At 44.0% G+C, this 20,392-nt stretch overlaps 1 non-coding gene across 1 annotated transcript; it reads right to left on the reverse strand.

The window, feature by feature from the left end:
* Positions 1 to 2,046: 2,046 nt before the first annotated feature.
* TRNAA-AGC (transfer RNA alanine (anticodon AGC)) lies at positions 2,047 to 2,119 on the reverse strand. The gene has a single exon. It is a non-coding gene; the product is annotated as a tRNA-Ala (tRNA).
* Between the last annotated feature and the right edge of the window lie 18,273 nt (positions 2,120 to 20,392).

The following is a 20,392-nucleotide window of genomic DNA, read 5'->3' on the forward strand; positions in this document are numbered from 1 at the left end:
AGGCTCACAGGGACACCTATAACCCCAGGGAAGAGGGACGCTTTGGGAGACGCTCCAGCCTCCCTTCTGAACTGGGAGAATCTTCTTCCCCTCACTCTGCGCCTCATCCCAGGGGCTGGGAGGAACAGCGAAGTTTGCACGCAGCTGTCGGTTCAGCTGATGATGCATGAGGCTGGGAGCGGGGGGCCGGTGCAGTCTGCCACGGACGGCTATATTGGCCCCACGGCGCTCCACTTGGAGATAATAAAAACTTTCTTCTTTTCTTTTCTCTTTTTGTTATCAGTAAACGAAGCAGATCCGCTGCCAGGGTGACACAGAGTGGGACGAGATGTGCAGTGACAAGGTGCCTGAATATATATTTTTCTGAACTACGATGCATTTTTTTTTTCCAACCAAGTCAGTATTCTGACCACTGTCCCACATTGACACTTTTATTATCGGTAGCTCAATTTCATGGAGCAGATTTGGTTTTCTTTTCCAATCGTAAGATTCTTTTCAAAACAAATCAGCCTCACTCTCTGGTGGTGCCTTTGTTTTGTCCTTCTTCCTGGGAAGACATTTCTTGAGGATTGAATTCATGCAACTCTGTGTGGAATAAAAATCACTCATTTTCTCTGAGAAACCTTTTGTTTCACCCCCACTTGTTTCCAAAGAAGCAGGACTTCTTTTTTTTTTTATGAGAATAATTTAAAAAAATAAAAGAAAATACTTATTGAATGCTAGCTCTGTATCAGGCACGTTCCACTGGACTCTGTGTGCATGGAAGTCATCACAGTGGCCCGATGCAAGAAGTACTCACACAACCCCCCGCCCCCAGCACAGAGAAGGAGATGCAGACACAAAGAGGTCCAGGAGAAAACTTGCCCATGATCAGAAGTTTGAAAGTTGCAGAGCTGGGATTTGAACTCAAGCCCTTCTGGCTAACGAGAACGTAATACTAATGTTCCAGACACAGCCTCAGCTCTCACATGCCATTTCAGGTAGCGGTTCTCCACTCCCTGGATACCGAAGGTGTCTGACACAGAAGAAGACAGAAGAGAAGATGTTCCTCTGGCCTACTTGTATCTTTGCTTTCCTCAGAACTAGTGACGGGGGAAATTATGATTGAACGTGGCGATAACAGCACACCACACAGCTGAGGGTGAAGGGACTGATGCTGCCTCCTCAAAGACCCGGAGATCCCTCCTGCTAGGGCTTTATTTGAGGCGAGGAAGCAATAGCCCCGCTGCCTGCAGTCCGCCCAGCTAAGATGGAAATAGGAATTTGATAAGCGCTTCCCAGTGACTCTGACTGGGCGTTCTTGGTGATGGCTTATTAAGGGAAAGAAGCTTTTATCAACACAAAGGTATTCAACTTCGTCAAATCTGTGGCTATGATCAGTTCATTAGGAGCTTTGACCTGGAATGAAAAGCTGTGACTTATCAAAGCGACGATGAGGATGAAGGTTTAAGATCGCATCTCTGAGATTCCACTAAATGGCCAACGATATTTCATCAGTTTCTTCAGGGAGGATCTTCCCTTCCCTCGCTTGCTCTTTCTGGCTTTGCTTACTCACATTTGATCAAGTTACAGCCTGGAAGTTGCTTTCCTGTCTCTGTTACATAAGCTTATTAAAGGTGGTGCTGAGCTGCCTGGAACTAGCTTCCCCGTAATCTGCTGCAGAGTCTGGTCAGTGGTTAATCACAGAGACAAGAAAAGGAGGAGATTCCAAACCAGCTGCATTCTCAACATGATCAACCTCAAATGGTACCTCCCTCCACCTAAGTCGCCTGGCCTCATTTCCCCCACTCACCCGTCCTTTCGTTCCCCAAACATGTATTCAGTTCGACAAACATATGTTGACCATCTAATGAAGGCCAAATGCTGTGCTAAGCATATAAAGTAAATGAGACATAGTCCCTGCTTTCGACAAGCTCATGGTCAAGTGGGGCTGGCAAACAAGAAAAAAGCTGCTATAATTCAATGTGACTGGAGTATATAGAACACTTTGGGTTTTTGTTTGTTTGTTTTGGGGGGGAGGTAATTAGATTGATTGATTAATTTCAGTGGAGGTACTGGGGATTGAACCCAGGACCTTGTGCATGCTAAGCACACACTCTACCACTGAGCTATACCCTCCCCCTCCTGGAGCATATAGAACACTTTGGAAGCCCCTGGTGGGAAGGTGGAAAGGTCAACATGGCACCCTAAGTAGAAGAAACTGTCTCAAAGGCTTGCAAAGATTTGAGAAAGCAAATGTATAGGGGCAAACATTCTCTATTCTCTCAAATGCTTATTTTATTCTAGTATCTGGCAGCTCAGTGCTTCATGAGCCCTTCCCCATGTCCTGGAGGTGAATGTTGATTTAAGTCAATTCCATTCCCCACGGCCATTGATCAGTCAAGGCATGGACAAGTGATGCTGTCCTGGCCAACGGAGGGAAGTCTGCTGGGGCTTCTGGAAATGTTTTCCTCACTTGTAAAAAGAATCACAGACAGAGACATATCCCTTTTCACCTTTGAACTTTATTGTGTGAGGATGTGATGTTTAGAACTTCTGGAGTCATCTTTCAGATGCAAAAAGGGAGGCCCAGAAAATCACAGAGAAGCTGATACAGAGCACTGACATCACTGAGCTACTAAATACACCTACCATGGAGCCACTTACTTGAAATGGGGATAATGAATGTCTTTATTATTACAGCATTACTTTTTCAGTTACTTACAGCCTGTGGAGCCCTCCATGAAGCAGGCGCTAGAACTCACTCCATGCACCCTCTACTCCTACCTGCCTTTACTCCTGCACTTCCTACTACCATCGGTGCCTTCCTACCAGCTCTGCTAGAATCCCACACAGTCTGCGAGATCCACCTCAAACGTCAGCTTCCTCTATTCAAACCAGAATGATTTTCCCTCCCATCTGACTTCAAACCCATTTTAGAAGGTAATGAATGATCCCATTCTTCCTTGCATCACAACTATTTCTGTGTTTATCTGACCCCTACTTCTAGGCTGAAGCTTCTCCAAGGACAAAGACCATGTCTTACACTTCTTTGCACACCCTGAAGTGCTTCCCCAGTGTCTGACTTTAGTGGATGCTCAGTAAATGCTTGGTGAATTGAATGGGGTGGAATGAGGGTCTGGGTAGAGTGAGATATAAACAAAGAGGAAGCTACAAACTGGTGAAATATGGAGGTAAGGGAGACCTAGCTAGGCAGAGAAAACAAGGCCTGGGGACCTCCGCTATCCAGGTACGGAGGACGGCCAAGTTTAGAAAATCATGTGGCATGGCCTCTCAGGTTAGGGCCAAGAGCATCACATTGGGTAAGAGCTGACGGCTGAAAGATGAAGGACTCGGAAGCTAAAAACCAACCCAAGTGTGTGTGTGTGTATGTGTGTGTGTGTCACACACACACACATACACACACATATAATACATATATATTATATATATATATAAAAAATACATACATACATATATATATATATATATATATATATATATATATATATATATATATATATTTACAGCTCATCTCAAATAACATCTTTGCAATTTAACAGTGTAGGAAAGGGAACCTGACTCAGAAACCAGGTGTGGTCACCATGACAGGTACCTTGCAGGTAAGACTGCTGGGTAACAGGGCGCTCACTGCTGTGGGTGTCTTTCAGCTGGACCTGGGGCGCTCTGACACCGCCGCACAGCATCTGCCTGGACCTCGGAGCGGCTCCCCCCACACTGATGCTCCAGTGGCTTCGGAAATCCAAGCGGGTGTGGGAGCTGCAAAGAAAGTGGTAAAAATGCATTTGCAACTGAGTATATTTCAGAACTTCTTGTGATATTCAAGGCTTCAGGGGAGTGGGCCAGTCCTGCCACAAGGGGAGGTGAGGAGGATGCTGCTTCTAAGATTGAAGCTGGAAGTGAAAAGATGCGAGGAAGTGAGAAGTTTGAGTTTTATCTTGGGTGGAGAAATGAGAAAGTAAAACCTCTGATTCCAGGGCTTGAAAGGTAAGAGAGGCTCTGGGATGTGAGCACAGAGAAGCTTTTGTCTAGTGGATGGACTGGATCCTTCTTTTCCTGGGAAGACCAGTGAGTTCATTTACACCATCCTTCTTTACTTCTGTAAGTGATATTGTATGATATTTGTCTTCCTCTGACTTATTTCACTTAATATAATAATCTCTAGGTTAATCTATGTTGCTGCATATGACATTATTTATTCTTTTTTATGGCCGTGTAGTATTTCATTGTATAAGTATACCACATCTTTACCCATTCATCCGTTGATGGACATTTAGGCTGCTTCCATGTCTTGGCTGCTGTAAAGAGTGCTGCTATGAACATTGGGGTACATATATCTTTTCAAGTTTTCTCTGGATAGATGCCCAAGAGTGAGACTGCTGGATTATATGGTAAGTTTATTTTACTTTTTTAAAGAACAGTACGGAGATACTGTCCTCCATAGTGGCTGCATCAATTTACATTCCCACCAACAGTGTAGGAGGGTTCCTTTTTCTCCACAGAGGGTGTCCATTTCTAAGGTGAAAATTCAAATCTAGCTTCTCATAGTACTCATCACTTACGATGGTCCTTCCACGAAGTGCTTGGCTATTTAGGGTTATGGCATATTTTGTGTCTTCACTGGACTGATGGACGTGCAAATGGACAGGCTTGATGGAAGACCCCAGGAAATGATTGCTAAGCGAAACGTGTCATAAGGAGAATAAGGACTCTGTGCTCTCCTGAAAGGAACTGGGTGACAGTCCTGCTCATTTTGCAAAGACCACAGAGGGAAGAATAAACATCACAGGACTAGAAGTCAGGACAGCCAAGTTCTGGTCTAACTGCTCACAAGTCGTCCTTTGCCAAGCATGCTGCTCCTCCTCCCTGGACTTCATCTCCTTGACCTATAAAGTGAAGGCATTGGACTAAATGATGCTAAAATCCCTTCTAGACATTTCACTTTGTGTTTCTATGATTCTTGACTGTGCTCCTCGGCTTGAAAAGCAAGGTGAGTGCAAGCAACGCTGAAGTCTTTACAGCCATGCACATTTCATCCAGGCAGCCTGGGCCCAAGGCGACATGTGGAGAGCCCACGGGCTCCAGTTATTCTAGACCACAGAGAAAGACTCTGCTGCCCCTTGACCTGGGCTGAGGTGAAGCATGGTATGGGTTTTTCAGAAAAAAAAGTTTTGTCTGATGAGCATGTATCAAGTGCAGTGATGCTGAGTGGCACTGTGTCCTGACTTCCCCCATGAGTCAAATATGAGTCATACATCAAAACATTTCATAATCCTTAAGCTGCACATTTTTTTTTGCCATGTTTGGAAAACTGGCCCTCGCCCTTCCAAATACCTCCTCCCACCTGCCACTCTTGTCCCAGTAACTGTGCACAGAGGATGCCTGTTTCATGGTCGAGCTCTTTTCCTCCCCACTCCCCAGCAAGCCCCACCCTTCTCTGTTTCTCGGATCCTCAGCCTCCCAAGTCCCGTGGAAATGAATCTAAAAGGAGTGCCATTCATTCAGTTCACTCTAGTTCTCATTAGGTTTACCGTCTGGTTCCCTAATGTTCTGCGTTTTGAGCCCGTGCTGTTTTACAACTATAGTTTGTTGAAGGTTATTTTTTAACTTTTGTTTTTGATTGAATGAAAGATTCTTTAAATTCTATAGTGCTTTATAATTTTCAAAAGTTTCATACACATGATTTCATAGAATTTCATAATAACTCTCTTTTCTAAAATCTTCTACCCCTATATTGCCCCTCCCCGCTGGTAATCACTAATTCGTTCTCTGTATCTGTCAGTCTGCTTTTTTGTTGTTATTGTTCTATTCACTAGTTTGTGTTTTTTTAGATTCCACAAAAAAGTGATCTCATACAGTATTTGTCTTTGTCTGACTTATTTCACTTAGCATAATGCCCTCCAAGTCGCTCCATGTTGCTGCAAATGCCAAAATTTCATTCTTTGTCTGTGGCTGGATAGCAGTCCATTGCACACACACACACCACATCTTCTTTATTCAGTCATCCGTTGATGGACATTTAGGTTGTTTCCATACCTTGGCAATTGTAAATATCACAGCAATATTTTTGTGGCTCTGTCTCCTAAAGCAAAGGAGACAAAAGCAAAAATAAACAAATGAAACCTGTTTAAATTTTATATGGAACCAAACAGACACATACACACACAAACATCAAGCAATTCACATTATGCTTGTTTAAGTACCAATGTAAACCCACAGCTAAAAGCCCACAGTTGCCTTCAGCCTGAAGCAGGCCTACTGACCCAGCTCCAAGGTGCGTTCAGGAAGGGGTCAGCCGTTGCCTTCATCCTCTGGAATAGCCCTCACCCCTCCCTCCAGTGTTCAGAGCCCAGAAACCCACACATCCTCACTGTCATCCTGGCACCCGAGGGTAGAACACTTATCTGAAGCCTACTTGTCTGAACACAAAATTCAACAAACTCAGCTACGATGTTTATCCAAGAGCTGCAAAGAGGAACAAGATGGCAACGTGCGTCTGCTACACGCACGTATCGCTCTGTTGCTTTACCATTTGCCGAGCACTTTCACACCAGTGGTCTCTGGGAGGCACTGCTCCCACCCTGCGTGGATATACACACTATTTCCATGGTGGGGTGAGGAAATGAAGGCCCGGAGGGTTTACCCTATTTTTCCAAGTTTTTCTAGTCACTGAATGACAAATTCAGGATTTAAGCCCGTAGCTGCCTCTTAAAGAGGCCCTGGAATTCCCATGGTACGAAAATGACGTCCATGATAGAGAAATGTGGGCTTTAAGAAAGACTGATAAATAGTTTAACTGGATTAATTAGACTGAATAATAGCATTCCTTAGAGGCTGTGATCTTAAGAAGTCTACTGTGCCTGGTAACTACAGCCTACAGCATTTTATAAGCATTCCTGTATTTACTCATTTATTCAACAGATTTTTTAAAATCTGCATTGAGTTCAAGGTCTCATGCCAGTTGTCACACACACACACACACACACACACACACACAGTCATACACATCTGTCTGTGTAACCAGCCATGTGCCACTGTTCATTCTCCATCCTCAACTGGCTTTGTCTTGGCCAATGTCCTTGAACACTGGTCTTCATAAAACCATTCAAGTCACTGACAAGAGACACCAGGAAGTGGCTTGAAGGACTGTCAAGACCCCTGAATAAAGCCAATTCAAAGGAGACTCTGACAGTGGGCAGGGCCACCACCTTCCTAAGTTCCCCTCACGTTGTCCCTAGCCTCTCCCTGGAAGCCCCGCTCTTAGCTCACATTATTATCTACAAATCAGGGTGAATTATTCCCCTCTGCCAACAGTTTCATAAATTCAAAGCTGCTCTATGAGGCTGCAATATGAGTTGGTGGATTATAACTGCAGTCTATGCTGTCAAGCTGCGAGTCGGCATCGGGCCTCAGGAGGAATGGAGGAAGGAGGGCAGGCAGCCAGGGAGCAGGGACCCCAGGGAGAAGCAGGATGGGGGCAGGGGGAACAGCGAGCGAGGCCCTGTCCTGCTTTGTGCCTCTAGAAAGGTAGACAAGGCCATTGTGCTTGCTCAATGGCTTTGCGTTGGTTTTGTTCTTTTCCCAAACGTCTGACAGCACGTGGGCACGGGGCTTGCTGCATTGTTTGGGTTTTCTCTTCTCTCCGTGTTGTCAATAGCACCCATCTACAAAGAGACAGACAAGGAATAGTTTGTTAAAAAAAAAAAAAAAAAGGAAGAAAAGAAGATTCTTTTGTTTCCTGTCTGGTTCTCTGCAGCTAGGAAACAGCGCTCACGAAGAAAAATTTTTTTAAAAAACGCTACATAATTCAGAGCTAGGACAGTCCGTTTACCCCCAGCCCCATAACTTTATGATCTAGATTTTTTTTTCCCAGTGCATCCCGCCCACCACCAAGGAAAGCCACCTAAAATCTGGGCTCTAGGAAAAAATCATAGCTAGACCCCCTCATAAGATGAGCCGTTGCCCAGCTCCACCATTATTTATTTATTGATTATAATGGGTGGAAACTTGGATTATTTACAGCTGAGTCTTCTGAGCTCTTATTGATGTTGTTAATTCTTGGCAGCCGGTTGGGGGAGTTGGCAGGTTTGGTAATCCAAAGAGAAGCACTATGAAGATGGAGCCTCAGAAAGCACCAGAGAAGCAAATGATTTGTGATACTCAGAAGCAGTTGTGAATATTCAAGCAGTTTAGAGTTGAGGTTGAGGTTATTTCACAAACAAATCATCAGAGAAGAAGCGTTCAAAGGAAGAGAAGGTTGAAACTAAGAAAAGATGTCGCTAAACAGTGTCTATCCCAGCCGCGAGGCCAGGCTGCGTCTATGTCACCCTAAGAGCATCAGGAGGTGATGCTACGTGCTGAGTGTAGGTCAACGAAAGCAGAGGAAGTTGTGCAATTGGATGTTGCATCAGATTTACTAGACACTGTCCATTTGGTGTCACTCACTGGATGGCATTTTAAACTTAAAAAATTAGTGAATAATTACAGACATAGAACCTGACACCTTGGTAGCAGCAACAATCCACCCAGGCATTTTGGTGGTTCCAGCTATCAGACCTTGGACTGTAACACCTGCTGGTGAAGTCTGGGATTGCATCTCATCACAGACCATTTATTCTTTCACGGAGTCAATAGGTTCTTTCAATATTTATTAAGCAACTATTACGTGCCCGGCATCATCCTGGGCTCTGGGAGTACTGTGGTCAATAAAGAGTGACACATTTGCTGTTCCAATGGACAGGAAATCTATTGAAGAGAGACAGACAGATAACCAAATAAATGAATAAGATTGTTTCAGATGGTGGTAAACACTATGAAAATAAAAGCAACTTGGTAATATAATGGAAAAAAAGCAGTAGGGTCACGTGTAAGACCTCTCTACCTACGGCCGTTGGGGAAGGCCTGGTATCTGAGTTGAGAGCAGAAAGGGAAAAGACGAACCAGGTAGACAACTGCAGGACAACGGCCCCGAGATGGGGATTCACGTTATGTGCTCGAGAAACAGAAAGGAGGTTGGTGAGAACTCCAGAGCAGAGAGCCTGGGGGATGGGTACAAGATGAGGTCGGATCAGGACTGGGAGTTTGGATTTTTAAGTGTCCTGGGAAGCCGTTCAATGGTTTTAAGAAAACAGCAAGATACTATTTCAGGGTCAGGCTGCTGTGTGGAACATACAAGCAAGGTAGGGCCACCGGGAGGCTGAGCAGTTGTCCAGGACGAGAGGATGATGGCACTGCTACGGTAGCCGAGATGGAGGTGGAAGAGGTCACACTTGAGAGAGGAAAGGGGGTTGTTTAAAGCATTTTTAAATATAGAATCACAGCAGTTGTTACTGTTTTATACTTTTGATTTGGGAAATTAATATTCAAACTAAGTATGATGCTAATAGTAAATATTTAGCATTAGACTCAACTGTCCCATCAGTTTCCCCCCACACCCATCCCTGATTCTTCCAGGAGGTGGGTACGCTTTATCAATAGCATAATGATTACAAGTTTAAAGTCAAAACTCAAATGGGCCTGTTTTCAAACTTTACTTATGTCCTGAGGTATTTGGCAAATCATTATATTCCCTGATCTTCAATTTTATTAACTGAAAATGGGGATAATAAAAGCACCACCCTCACAGCTGTCTGGGGCTTAGCTTGCACGCAGATAGCCTGAACGCAGACACGGAAGTCCTCAGCACATACTACCTAATATCCTTAATAGTTCTTGTAGGTAATGGTGGATGCCATGTTCTTATGGTCCAATCTGTGGGACATCTCAGTGTCTTGCCTGACTTGTATATTCACAGGGCAATCTTGAACTTTTCAAAAATGTAGCTTTTAATGTTCTTCTCATTTTAACTGAAGTATCATTGACATATAATCAACTCCACCTACTTAGGTTTACAATTTTGTTTTTGACAATTTAAGTTTTGATGTAAATATATTGTTATGAAACCATCACTGCGATCAAGATAATAAGCAAATCCACTGTCCCCAAAAGTTTCCTCATGTTCCCTTGTGCTACCTCCCTGCCCGTTCCTGCACACCCCACCCGAGGCCCCAAGCAACCTCAGGTCTGGCCCTGTCACTACAGATTGGTTTGCATTGTCTAGACTTGTATACAGTAAATGAAGTCATCCGTTCTGTATTTTTGTTTTTGTTGTTGTTCTGGCTTCTTTCACTCAACAAAATTATTTTGAGATTTATCCATGATGTTGCGTGTACCAACAGTCCATCCTTTTTCATTACTGAGTAGTATTCCACCATATCCATGCACCACAGTTCATTTATCCACAGCTATTGATGAACATTTGGGCTGTTTCTAGTTTTTGTCTGTTACAAATAAAGCTGCTCTGAGCATTCTTGCACAAGTCTTTATTTGGACGTATGCTTTCCCTTCTCTTGGATAAACACACAGAAGCAGAATGGCTGGATCTTGTGGTCAGTATATAGTGAATGTTTTAAAGTAACTGCCTAACTGTCCCCCAAAGTGTGTGTGTCATTTTATACCCCCACCAGCAGTGCTTGAGAGCTCCAGCTGTTCCAGCACTGGATACGGTTGGTCTTGTAAATTTTAGCCATTCTAACAGGTAGGTAATGGTTTCTCATTGTGATTTTAATTTTCAGTTGTATAATGACTGATTGTTAATTAAGCATCCTCTCATGTGTTGACTTTCTTTTCCTCTGACCTCTTGACATTATTCTTTGCCTCTAAGAATTCATGCACTTTTCGAGGCTATCGTAAATCAATAAATAAGTTGATGGATGATACATAGATAGACAGATAACAAATCTGAATACTTGTCTTGTGCTGGGCCTGATCCTAAGTACTAAGAGCAGAGCATTAAGTAAGACAACTCCCTGCCCTCATGGAGCTTCCATTCAGGTGAGACAGGAAAAAATAATGCAAAGTACTGTTAGGCATTCTCTGTACTATGAAGAAAATTAAAGCGTCGTATGGTGACAGAGAGTGAAGGGATGGGACTAGGGTGGCGCTACCGCTTAGGAGGCCCCTCAGCTAGCCATGTTTACCACCTCCACTACACTGTCGGGGCCTCGAGGAGCATTTACACCATGCGGGACTCGGTACCATGGCTTGTGCTCAGTGCGTCTTTGTTCATTAATTGCTCTCATTCTCATGCCTCCTTCCACGAGGGTGGGAGTCTTTCTGCCTTGTTCACTGACAAACTTCCCACACAGAGCTCAGGACCAGGAACAAAGTAGGTGTGTGGTTAATAAAAGTCAATTAGACCAGTGAAAGGAGGAAGGGAGGAATTGATGCTCTGTAGGGAGACTGTGATGTCCAGAGGGAACTCAGCTCCAGCACTGGGGCAGGACTGCAGACCTATGGCCACAGCCAGCTGAGGCCTCTTCTGATGGCTTCCTCCTCTTGGCAGACACCTGTGCACAGTCCACCTGGGCTTCTGCTTCCATCCCTTTGGCTCTGATGGGAGGCAGGAGGTCTCCTGTGTATCCTTGTCTCTATCATAGAATTACCTGGTTCCAGGTAAAATCAGTGGCTCCAAATCCCTCTTCTTGGGGCCTCACCATGGTCTGTACCATATTCTACATAATTAGTGATGTGAGAATCTTTCTCCGTCTCCAGACTGAGAGCTTCTTAAAGTAGGAGGAGGCCAGCCTTGTCACCTCTGTGACCCTCCTGCCCCACTTCAGAATTAGGTACCCAGGAACCCAGCAAATATTTATTATATGAAATTGAATCTTCGGTGTCCCTCTAAATGATTCAAGATGTCACTGAAATACCCTTCATCACTCCAGAAGGCAGAACATGAGGAAATAACCTGTGCTCCTACAGCATGAGTGATTAAGGTTAGACTTAAGAAAACTTTTTTTTTTTTGGTCATCTAAGTAGTCAAAATAAATCCACACATATAATTTTATAGTTGGCAATTTTTGAAAACAAGTTTTTGCTCCGTAATGGTTTTGAGTTGGTTTAAAGAAGAGACAGGGGCATGTATGAGATGATTTTTTTTAAGTTTCTTGAAATGTATTCAAATGCATCACTCGATCTTTTAGGCAGCAGCTTCCATGAGCTCCAGTTCCAACCCCGTGAAGCTACCTGGGCCACTAGCGTCCACTGAGGCTCCCCTTGAGAACTGCAGGTCCTGCCTCCCTGTCCGAAAGTTTATAGCCTCTGTAGAACTTAGCAATGGGAGCCCTTGCAAGACAGGGAGAACAGGCAGGTCTGCAAACCAGAGCTCCCTTGAGAATCGGAAGTCAAACCACCGTCCAAGGCACATTGCCTCCATCACAGCCTGCGCTGTGCAGTGTGGAGGAGGTTTATGGTGGCCTCGCCCTGGAGCTGTAAAGTTTATTCCTGCACATTAAGCGATCCATTGTCCCCTGGCCCCGCTGCCTCTTTTATCTTCTTTGGTAGAACTGTCAGGATCCTTATTCAAACACAGACCCAAATGGACCAGGAGGCAGTGGGGCTGCTCTATCAGCACCTTAATAAAGGCATTAATGTGGCCCCCACTGCACCCTGGGAGGTCTTACATTTCTCAATATCTGCTGTGCTCTGAGAATCTCAATCATCTCAGCATCCCTGCCTGGGCACCGACTCTGAGGCTGCTGTGAACGAACACTAGGTTTGAAAATTGAAAGGAAGCGTCTTCATATTGGCTGGCAAGTTGGGGGAAAGGGGCATTGTGCCATGTTCAGCTTTACTTCTAGGAGGAACTGTGTTCCTTTCCAGGTCGTGATCTTTGAATCCACAGGGCAATATCTTAATGCCAAGTGGGAATAAAATAGAGAAAATAAAATGTGGTGACAATATTCTCACCCAGGAGGTGGAGATGATAATATTAGCTTCTTCATTTTTTTTGAGGGTTAAAAGAGAGAAAATCCACATAAACAGCTCAGCACAGAAACTGGCACTTAGAAAGCAAGCAAGAAGAGTTACGTCGAATTGTTATCTGCTGTAACTGTTATAGCCAACTTTCTAGGAGGCAGGTGGGCATGTCAGAGGGAGAGGGGATGAAAGGGTAGAAGTCAAAATAAGACAAGTGAGCACAAAATTCTTGCTGAGAGGCAGTGGAAAGCAGCAAAGAAAGTGCCAGCGTTGAGTGCCAGACAAGCCTGATTTGTCATGGGAATGAAAGCTGTGTCGAGAGTCCCCTGCAGAGGCGACACACAATACAGGTTGACTCTTTTCTCTTTCTTCCTTCTTTTTACCTCACTGACTTGTTTCTCAACAGGAAAGTCTTTCTGTCCGAAAGTATTTCATGATTCATTCATAACTAGGCTCCAATTCCACCATTAGAGATTCTTTTTTTAAACTGTGACTGTCTAGGTTTCCAATCCCAGTTGCACTGTTTATTAAGCATACAGGCCTTGGGTATGTGACTTGACAATTCGGAGGCTCCAATTCCTCTTCTAATGAGATGAAGATGTTCACATCTATAGCAGAGGGTTATGAAGATGATCATATGAGATAACACAGAAGAAGGGTGCTTAGCATACAGCAGTGCTTAATAAGTGGCATCGTTGGTAGGTGCCCATAAACACAGTCTGAAGGCAGGAGTGACTGCTAAAACAATTACACTGGCTAGAATTTATGGAATGTTTACTAACAAAGAGAAAAATATATTGCTTCTTCCAAAATGTTGACGAGTGAGCTATAAAAGGAAGAAGATGTGAACATCCCCAAGGACGAGAGTGGGGAGGGCATTCAGCTTCTCTGTCTCCATCCCTGAAAGTCTCTTTCATGGTTTCTTTGAATCAAATGAAGAACACTCTCTCTGGCTTGCTTGTGGCTTTTTGTTGGACTCTCTGGGGGGATAGCGCACCCCACCTTCACATATGTGGTACCCGCTTTTGTTGATTAAATCCTTCCCTTATCAATACCAACCACACACAGGAGTGGCTCACGGCAGGTGTGTACTTCTGTGATGTGTTAACCTCAGGCCTCATTGGACTAGTATTTACCACAATGCGTCTGTTTTGTAGCTTGGAAACCGTGAGACTCACAGGTTAGGACTGAGGAGGTCAAAGCTCTAACGAGGAAATAACACAGAAAGACAGTGAATTTCAGTCTGTTTCCAAACTGCAGTGGATTTGCGGGTTTCTTTTTTTTTTCCTCAGGTTATGAAAGCAGTTTGTGTTTATTGTTCTAAGAGAAATGACACAGTCCAGTATAAGAACAGCAGGAGGGTCCAGCCCTGGTGTGAAAAGCACACGCCAACCATGAGCACCCACAGACCTGGTCTCACCCTGAAGGCGCATTACAAACGCAAAAAACATCTTTACTGACACTCCTGCCGAGTGCAAGATTTTAATCACTTAATCTCTTAGAGGTAAAATCTCCATGACTCTGGCCCTCATCAAGGCAGACCAAGGAGGCTTCTTAAAACCTGGACAGAAAGCAAAAAGTTCTGTCCAAGAAACAGTGGTTAAACTCAGTTTGCTCTTACAGAACCCCAAGTGCTGTGCTGTCCCTCCGCTGGGCTCCGGTTTCTCCACTTGGGCCTCGGAATGTTCCACTGTTTCTGCTTGTACAGCTGGCTTTGCCCTTCCTCACTTTCCTACCCCCTCGACTAGCTAACTGCTCACCTACTTACTGCCCTGGACTCCGCGCCTGGCTTGCTCCCTCTTGACTGGCTTAGCATTGCTGAAGTCTGAACTTGGTTTTCTTCCTTGGATTCAAAGCGGCCGTGCACCCTTTCTGTTTTACTGGCCGCTCCCCTGATTCTGACCTCACTTGTGCTCAAGTGCATCCCTCCGGCCTGGCTCTGGTTCGCGGTCCTTCCTGAGCAGCTCGGCTCTCCCGCTGACAGCCCAGTGCCGGCTGTATTTGCTTCCCCTAGACTCCTGTCTGACCAGCTCAAAGCTTGTGTCATCTTTTCATGCCCTGACATCACCCAGAAGGTGTGACCACAAGAAAGCAGGAAACACAGCAGAAGTGCTGCCTCCGTTTTGCCAGTCGCTAGATTAAATTCCAAACTGACGAGGGACGTAGGTCAATCAAATCAAGACCGGCTTCACGGCAGTGGTCCTTCTCTCTGACACCCAGGTCTATTCTCTTGTCTGCCAGCATTCTCAAGATTTGGGTGGAAGATCTTTCTACTGCACAGGCGGGGGGGATGCAAAGTCAAGAAGACTACTTGCCAACTTTCTGCCCGTCATGCCCCCTATGACGTGGCCTAGAAGGAAAAGAGGCAATTCTGTTCCTAAGTAACCAAGGCTGAGATGGGGAGAGTCACTGGGTTATGTCGCCTAGGACTGCGACAACCAAGGACCACAAACTAGGTAGCTGAGAACAACAGAAATGCATTGCCTTGCAACTCTGAAATCGAGGTGTCAGCGGGACCATGTTCCCTCAGGAAAATGTAGGGAGAACCTTCCTCGCCCCTTCTTAGCTTCTGGTGCTGCCCACAGTGCTTCGTGTTTCTTAGCTTGTAGGTGCAAGTCTCCAACCCTCTGTCTTCAAGTGGTGTTTCCTCATGTCTCTGCCTTCAGCTGAACATTTTCCTATAAAAACATCAGTTGCATTGGATTAGGGCCTCACCTGCTCCAACATGACCTCATCTTAACTAATTCCATCTCCAATGGCCCCATTTCCCAATAGAGTCCCATTTTGAGCTATGAGAGCTTAGGACTTACACATCTCTCTCTGAGAGTGGATAAAATTCAACCTATAAAAATCACTCATGTTAAAATAAGTTGAGTTCCCTATCAGAGAAGGGGAGGTGCTCCAACAGACCTGGTTACACAGTACGTGGGAAGATAAACTCTCTTTCAATATCTTTACGAGGTTTCCATCAAGATGTAGATGTTCTGTTTCCTGGGGCTCCTCCTGACAAAGCAGCAGAGGTGCACTGGCATCAGCTTCCTCCTGGGGTCCCGGGAGGAAGACTCTGATGATAGTGAGGTCTCCCCATCACATGCCATATGTTCTTTTTGCTTCTGGGCAAAACCCTATAATTAAACTTTTCTTCACACCTCACTCACTCCTGGGCTCAAAGTTTCCAAGAGCTAGAGGCCAAGACTTGGGTTCAATTCTTGGGCCTCCTCTTGCATCAAAATATAACTTTGAGCATGCCAAACACTCACAGGACCTGAGAGCTGAAAAGGACTGTGAGGTAACGTCATCCTTCTCCTTCCTCGGTGCAGGAGATACTCTGATTGCATTCCTGACAGTGGTCTGCTTGCTACTCTTTGATCATTTCACAGACAGAGAAATCATCGCATCACAGAGTACCCCATGTCCTGGTATCTCAGCTTTTTATAAGAAATTTCTTTTTCCTGCTGAGTCAAACTCTAACCCCCGATTTCAGCCACTCCTTGGTTAATCCTAGCTGTAGCCTCCAGGAAATGTTTTCCAAAGTGTACCATTCAGCTCTAGGGTTTCTGGGGAGCCCCTGTGATGGGGATGAGAGAGTTCACCCTCTCCTGAAGCACTCCTGCTTCAATTTGAGCATCTCTCTCTCTCTCTCTCTCTCTCTCTCATTCCATTTCTTTATACTTTGTTGTTAAATTTTTGTTTGTTAGGGGTTTTCCTTCAGAAAGAAAACAATGTATAAGAACTATCTGTCTACTCAAAACATGGTTCTTTAAGTTTCTTTTTTTTTTAAGTAGAAGTATGGTCGATTTACAATGACGTGTTAGTTTCTGGCATACAGCATAGTGATTCAGTCCTATGTATATATACACATACTATTTTTCATTATACAGTTGCTACAAGATATAGAATATAGTTCCCTAGGCTATATAGTAGGTCCTTGTTTTTTATCTATTTTATATACAGTAGTTTTTATCTGCTAATCCCAAACTCCTGATTTATCTCCCCCTAAGTTTTTGAAAGTAGCTATTGCTTCCATTTCCCAATCCCTTATTCTCCAGAATAATTTCCCCTGATTCCTTCAGTTTGGACTATAATTTGACTTTTCCAATCATTCAGATTTTCTGTATAAAGACCATCCTCATCTGGCTCATCTGTTCTCACTCTAAGAAATGTGATGACACTTTACCATAAAGGTAGTATGGAAAGTAGACAAATGATGCTCTCATTTGCTTCTGCTTCTGAAATGGAGGGCATGACCTCTTCAGGTCACACTGTGCCTAAAAACGTTTGGTGACATTGAATCCCAATGATCTAAGACGTGCTTACAGGGAAGTATTTTCTGGTTATGAAGCTTTTCCCTAATTTGATCCTTACCACATCTCGTCCATCATAGGGCTGCTAGGAGTGATCTTTTCCCCTGATCTCTAACATGCGTCTTTACTATTCTTTTTTTTACATTTTTTTATTGAGTTATAGTCATTTTACAATGTTTTGTGAAATTCCAGTGTAGAGCACAATTTTTCAGTTATAATGAACATACATATATTCATTGTCACATTTTTTTCTTGCTGTGAGCTATCACAAGATCTTATATATATTCCCCTGTGCTATACAGTATAATCTTGTTTATCTATTCTTCATATGCCTGTCAGTATCTACAAATTTTGAAATCCCAATCTGTCCTTTCCCACCCTCTTCCCCCTTGGCAACCACAAGTTTGTATTCTATGTCTATGAGTCTGTTTCTGTTTTGTATTTATGTTCCTTTTTTTTTTTTCAGATTCCACATATGAGCAATCTCATACGGTATTTTTCTTTCTCTTTCTGGCTTACGTCACTTAGAATGACATTCTCCAGGGACATCCATGTTGCTGCAAATGGCATTATGTTGTCATTTTTATAGCTGAATAGTATTCCATTGTATAAATATACCACATCTTCTTTATCTAGTCATCTGTCGATGGACATTTAGGCTGTTTCCATGTTTTGGCTATTGTAAACAGTGCTGCTATGAACAGTGGGGTGCAGGTGTCTTTTTGAAGTAGGGTTCCTTCTGGATATATGCCCAGGAGCGGGATTACTGGGTCATATGGTAAGTCTATTCCTACTCTTTTGAGGAATCTCCACACTGTTTTCCATAGTGGCTGCACCAAACTGCATTCTCACCAGCAGTGTAGGAGGGTTCCCTTTTCTCCACAGCCTCTCCAGCATTTGTATCTTTACTCTTGTCAGCCTACCCTAGAAATACGTCATGCTCATTCTTAAATCCGTAAGTGTAACACACCTTCTCCCTCAACTAGTCCTGACTGTACCTAGCAGGTCGTAGGCACTGAAGGCAAGGACTCTGTAACCACTTGCCCTCACACGATGCCTGCCTCTACAGCAGTAGGTGCCCTGGAATGTGGTTGGATGAATGAATGCTGCATTCTTCCACATTGTTTCAATTATGTGATTCCCAGCTTCTTGTCAGTCTCCCCCATCCAAATTGGATCATAAACAACCTGAGGTGAAGCCTGATGCTCACATGCTGCTGGACTAGCAGAGCCCTTAAGGGATGCTGAGCCCTGAGATTAACAGAACACACGCTGTTGATTGATGATCAGAGAGTGAGTGGATCAAGCAGGGCCATGTCAGTCCTGCATCCATCCTGTCGACATGTCCTTATTTTTCTATCCATTCTTTTAACTATGGTTTAGACTCACCATGGTACCTTGCTCCAGCTTCCTCTAGCTCAGTCCCTGAGTCCATGCTCGGGTCACGGAAATACTTCAGGTAGACGCGACAGCATGCACATCCTTTATGAGCTCTGGTGACTTGGCTTGCACTTTCAAATTGAAAAAGTGAAGGTTTGCGTAATGATTTTTAATTAATTTTAATTACTTACATTTTGAATAGTGGCTTAGCATTCTGAATCCCAGCCCCTCAGATCACTCTGGGATGCCTGCCAATTTCCTTTTTAAACACTTGCTCCCCTAACACTGTTTGATAATGAAAGGCTTTAAAGAAAACCCCCCAAATATTCAATATGTAATGGGGAACCCCTGGGAGACAGGAGTGGATTACAGTGTGGGGTATGGATAATATAGCTCATTGTACTTGAAATTATGAAATGATATTTTTGGCTAGGGAGCTTCTTACTTTTGGCGTCAAAGGAGAACTGCTCCTCCTTTCAACAATACCCTTACATATCAGTGTTCTACCCTAATGCAACCCTAATTGATGCCTCAGCTGTTGAGATGATGGAAGCAATGGTCCCAAAGGGATTAGATGGCATTTCCCTGAAAGGTTGAGATTTCACTTAATTTGTAAAGATGTAATGGAGATAAATCAGAGGAGAATGCAAAGTGGGAGGTTCTCACCTGGTACCAGGAAGGATTTAGGCAAGATACAAGAAAGCATTTTTTTGGTTTTAGATGGTAAGACACCCACCAGCATAGACTTCCAACCACAGCTGGGAACTCTTCTGGGGCAGAGGTCACAGCATTTTGGAAAGCACATGGACATTGACACAAGACTAGTCAGGTTCCAAACACTGAGACTTTTTAGCTGTGGCATCAGGACAAATCATTTAGCTCCCAGAAATTCAGTGTCCATTTCTACAACCATTCCTGTTTCACTGGTCAGTTGAATATTTAGGTAGTATTTGGCACATAGTGGATGCTCAAAATAATTAATCCACTCTTTCTTAATCTGTTTGAGCTGCTATAAGAGAAATGCCATAGACTGGATGGTTTATAAGTGACAAAAAATTATTTCTCACAGTTCTGGAGGTTGGGAAGTCCAAGATCATGGCTCTAGCATGTTCAGTGTCTGGTGAGAGCCTCCCTCCTGGTTCATAGATGGCCGCCCTTGCTGTGTCCTCATGTGGCAGACGGGTTGAATGAGCTCTCTGGGGTCTCTTTTCTAGAAGCACTAATCCCATTCATGAGGGCTCCACCCTCATGACTTAATCACCTCCCCATGGCCCCAAATATCATCACATTGGGGATTGGAGATTTCAACATATGAATTTTGAGGGCAGATCTTCAGTCTTTAGCATCCTCATTTCTTTATCTTATTTTTTTAAAAAAATGGACAGCTCTTGTTTATTTGAGCTCATGTAGGGGCAGCTCTACTTAGAGGCAAGAGAGAATAAAACAAGTCCTGAAATTATGTTTAGTGCTGGAATATTATAAGGTTGTGATAAATTAAAAGGCATTGTATCTGTCCCCACTCTGACATTGGCTATAGAGAAAAGCAATAGAGGAAAAAGTCATCTCTCTTGGAAACAGTATAACAATCTCAATCCCATGGACAATAACCTGAAGCTCTGATTTTCTGAGGATCCTGAGAACATGAGTAAATCCTGTTCAGGGAGTGGGTGCTACTGACTAGCCTGAACCCAGGTACAAAGTCACAGACGCATCAGGCTTATGCACGATGGGACTGACACAGAACGATATGCAATTTCCAGGTGCTGTGGAGATGCTCAGCTTAATATCAAAGGTGACGTGGGAGAAGGGGCCAGATCACAGCATTCTGTGGAAGATACAGCTCACAGAAAAGTGGTGCCTGCCTGAGACAGAGCCACTCATGTTTATTCAAAGGATTTAGTAACATGATTT

The sequence above is a fragment of the Vicugna pacos genome, chromosome 23 (assembly GCF_048564905.1).
Source record: "Vicugna pacos chromosome 23, VicPac4, whole genome shotgun sequence".
Lineage (NCBI taxonomy): Eukaryota > Metazoa > Chordata > Mammalia > Artiodactyla > Camelidae > Vicugna > Vicugna pacos.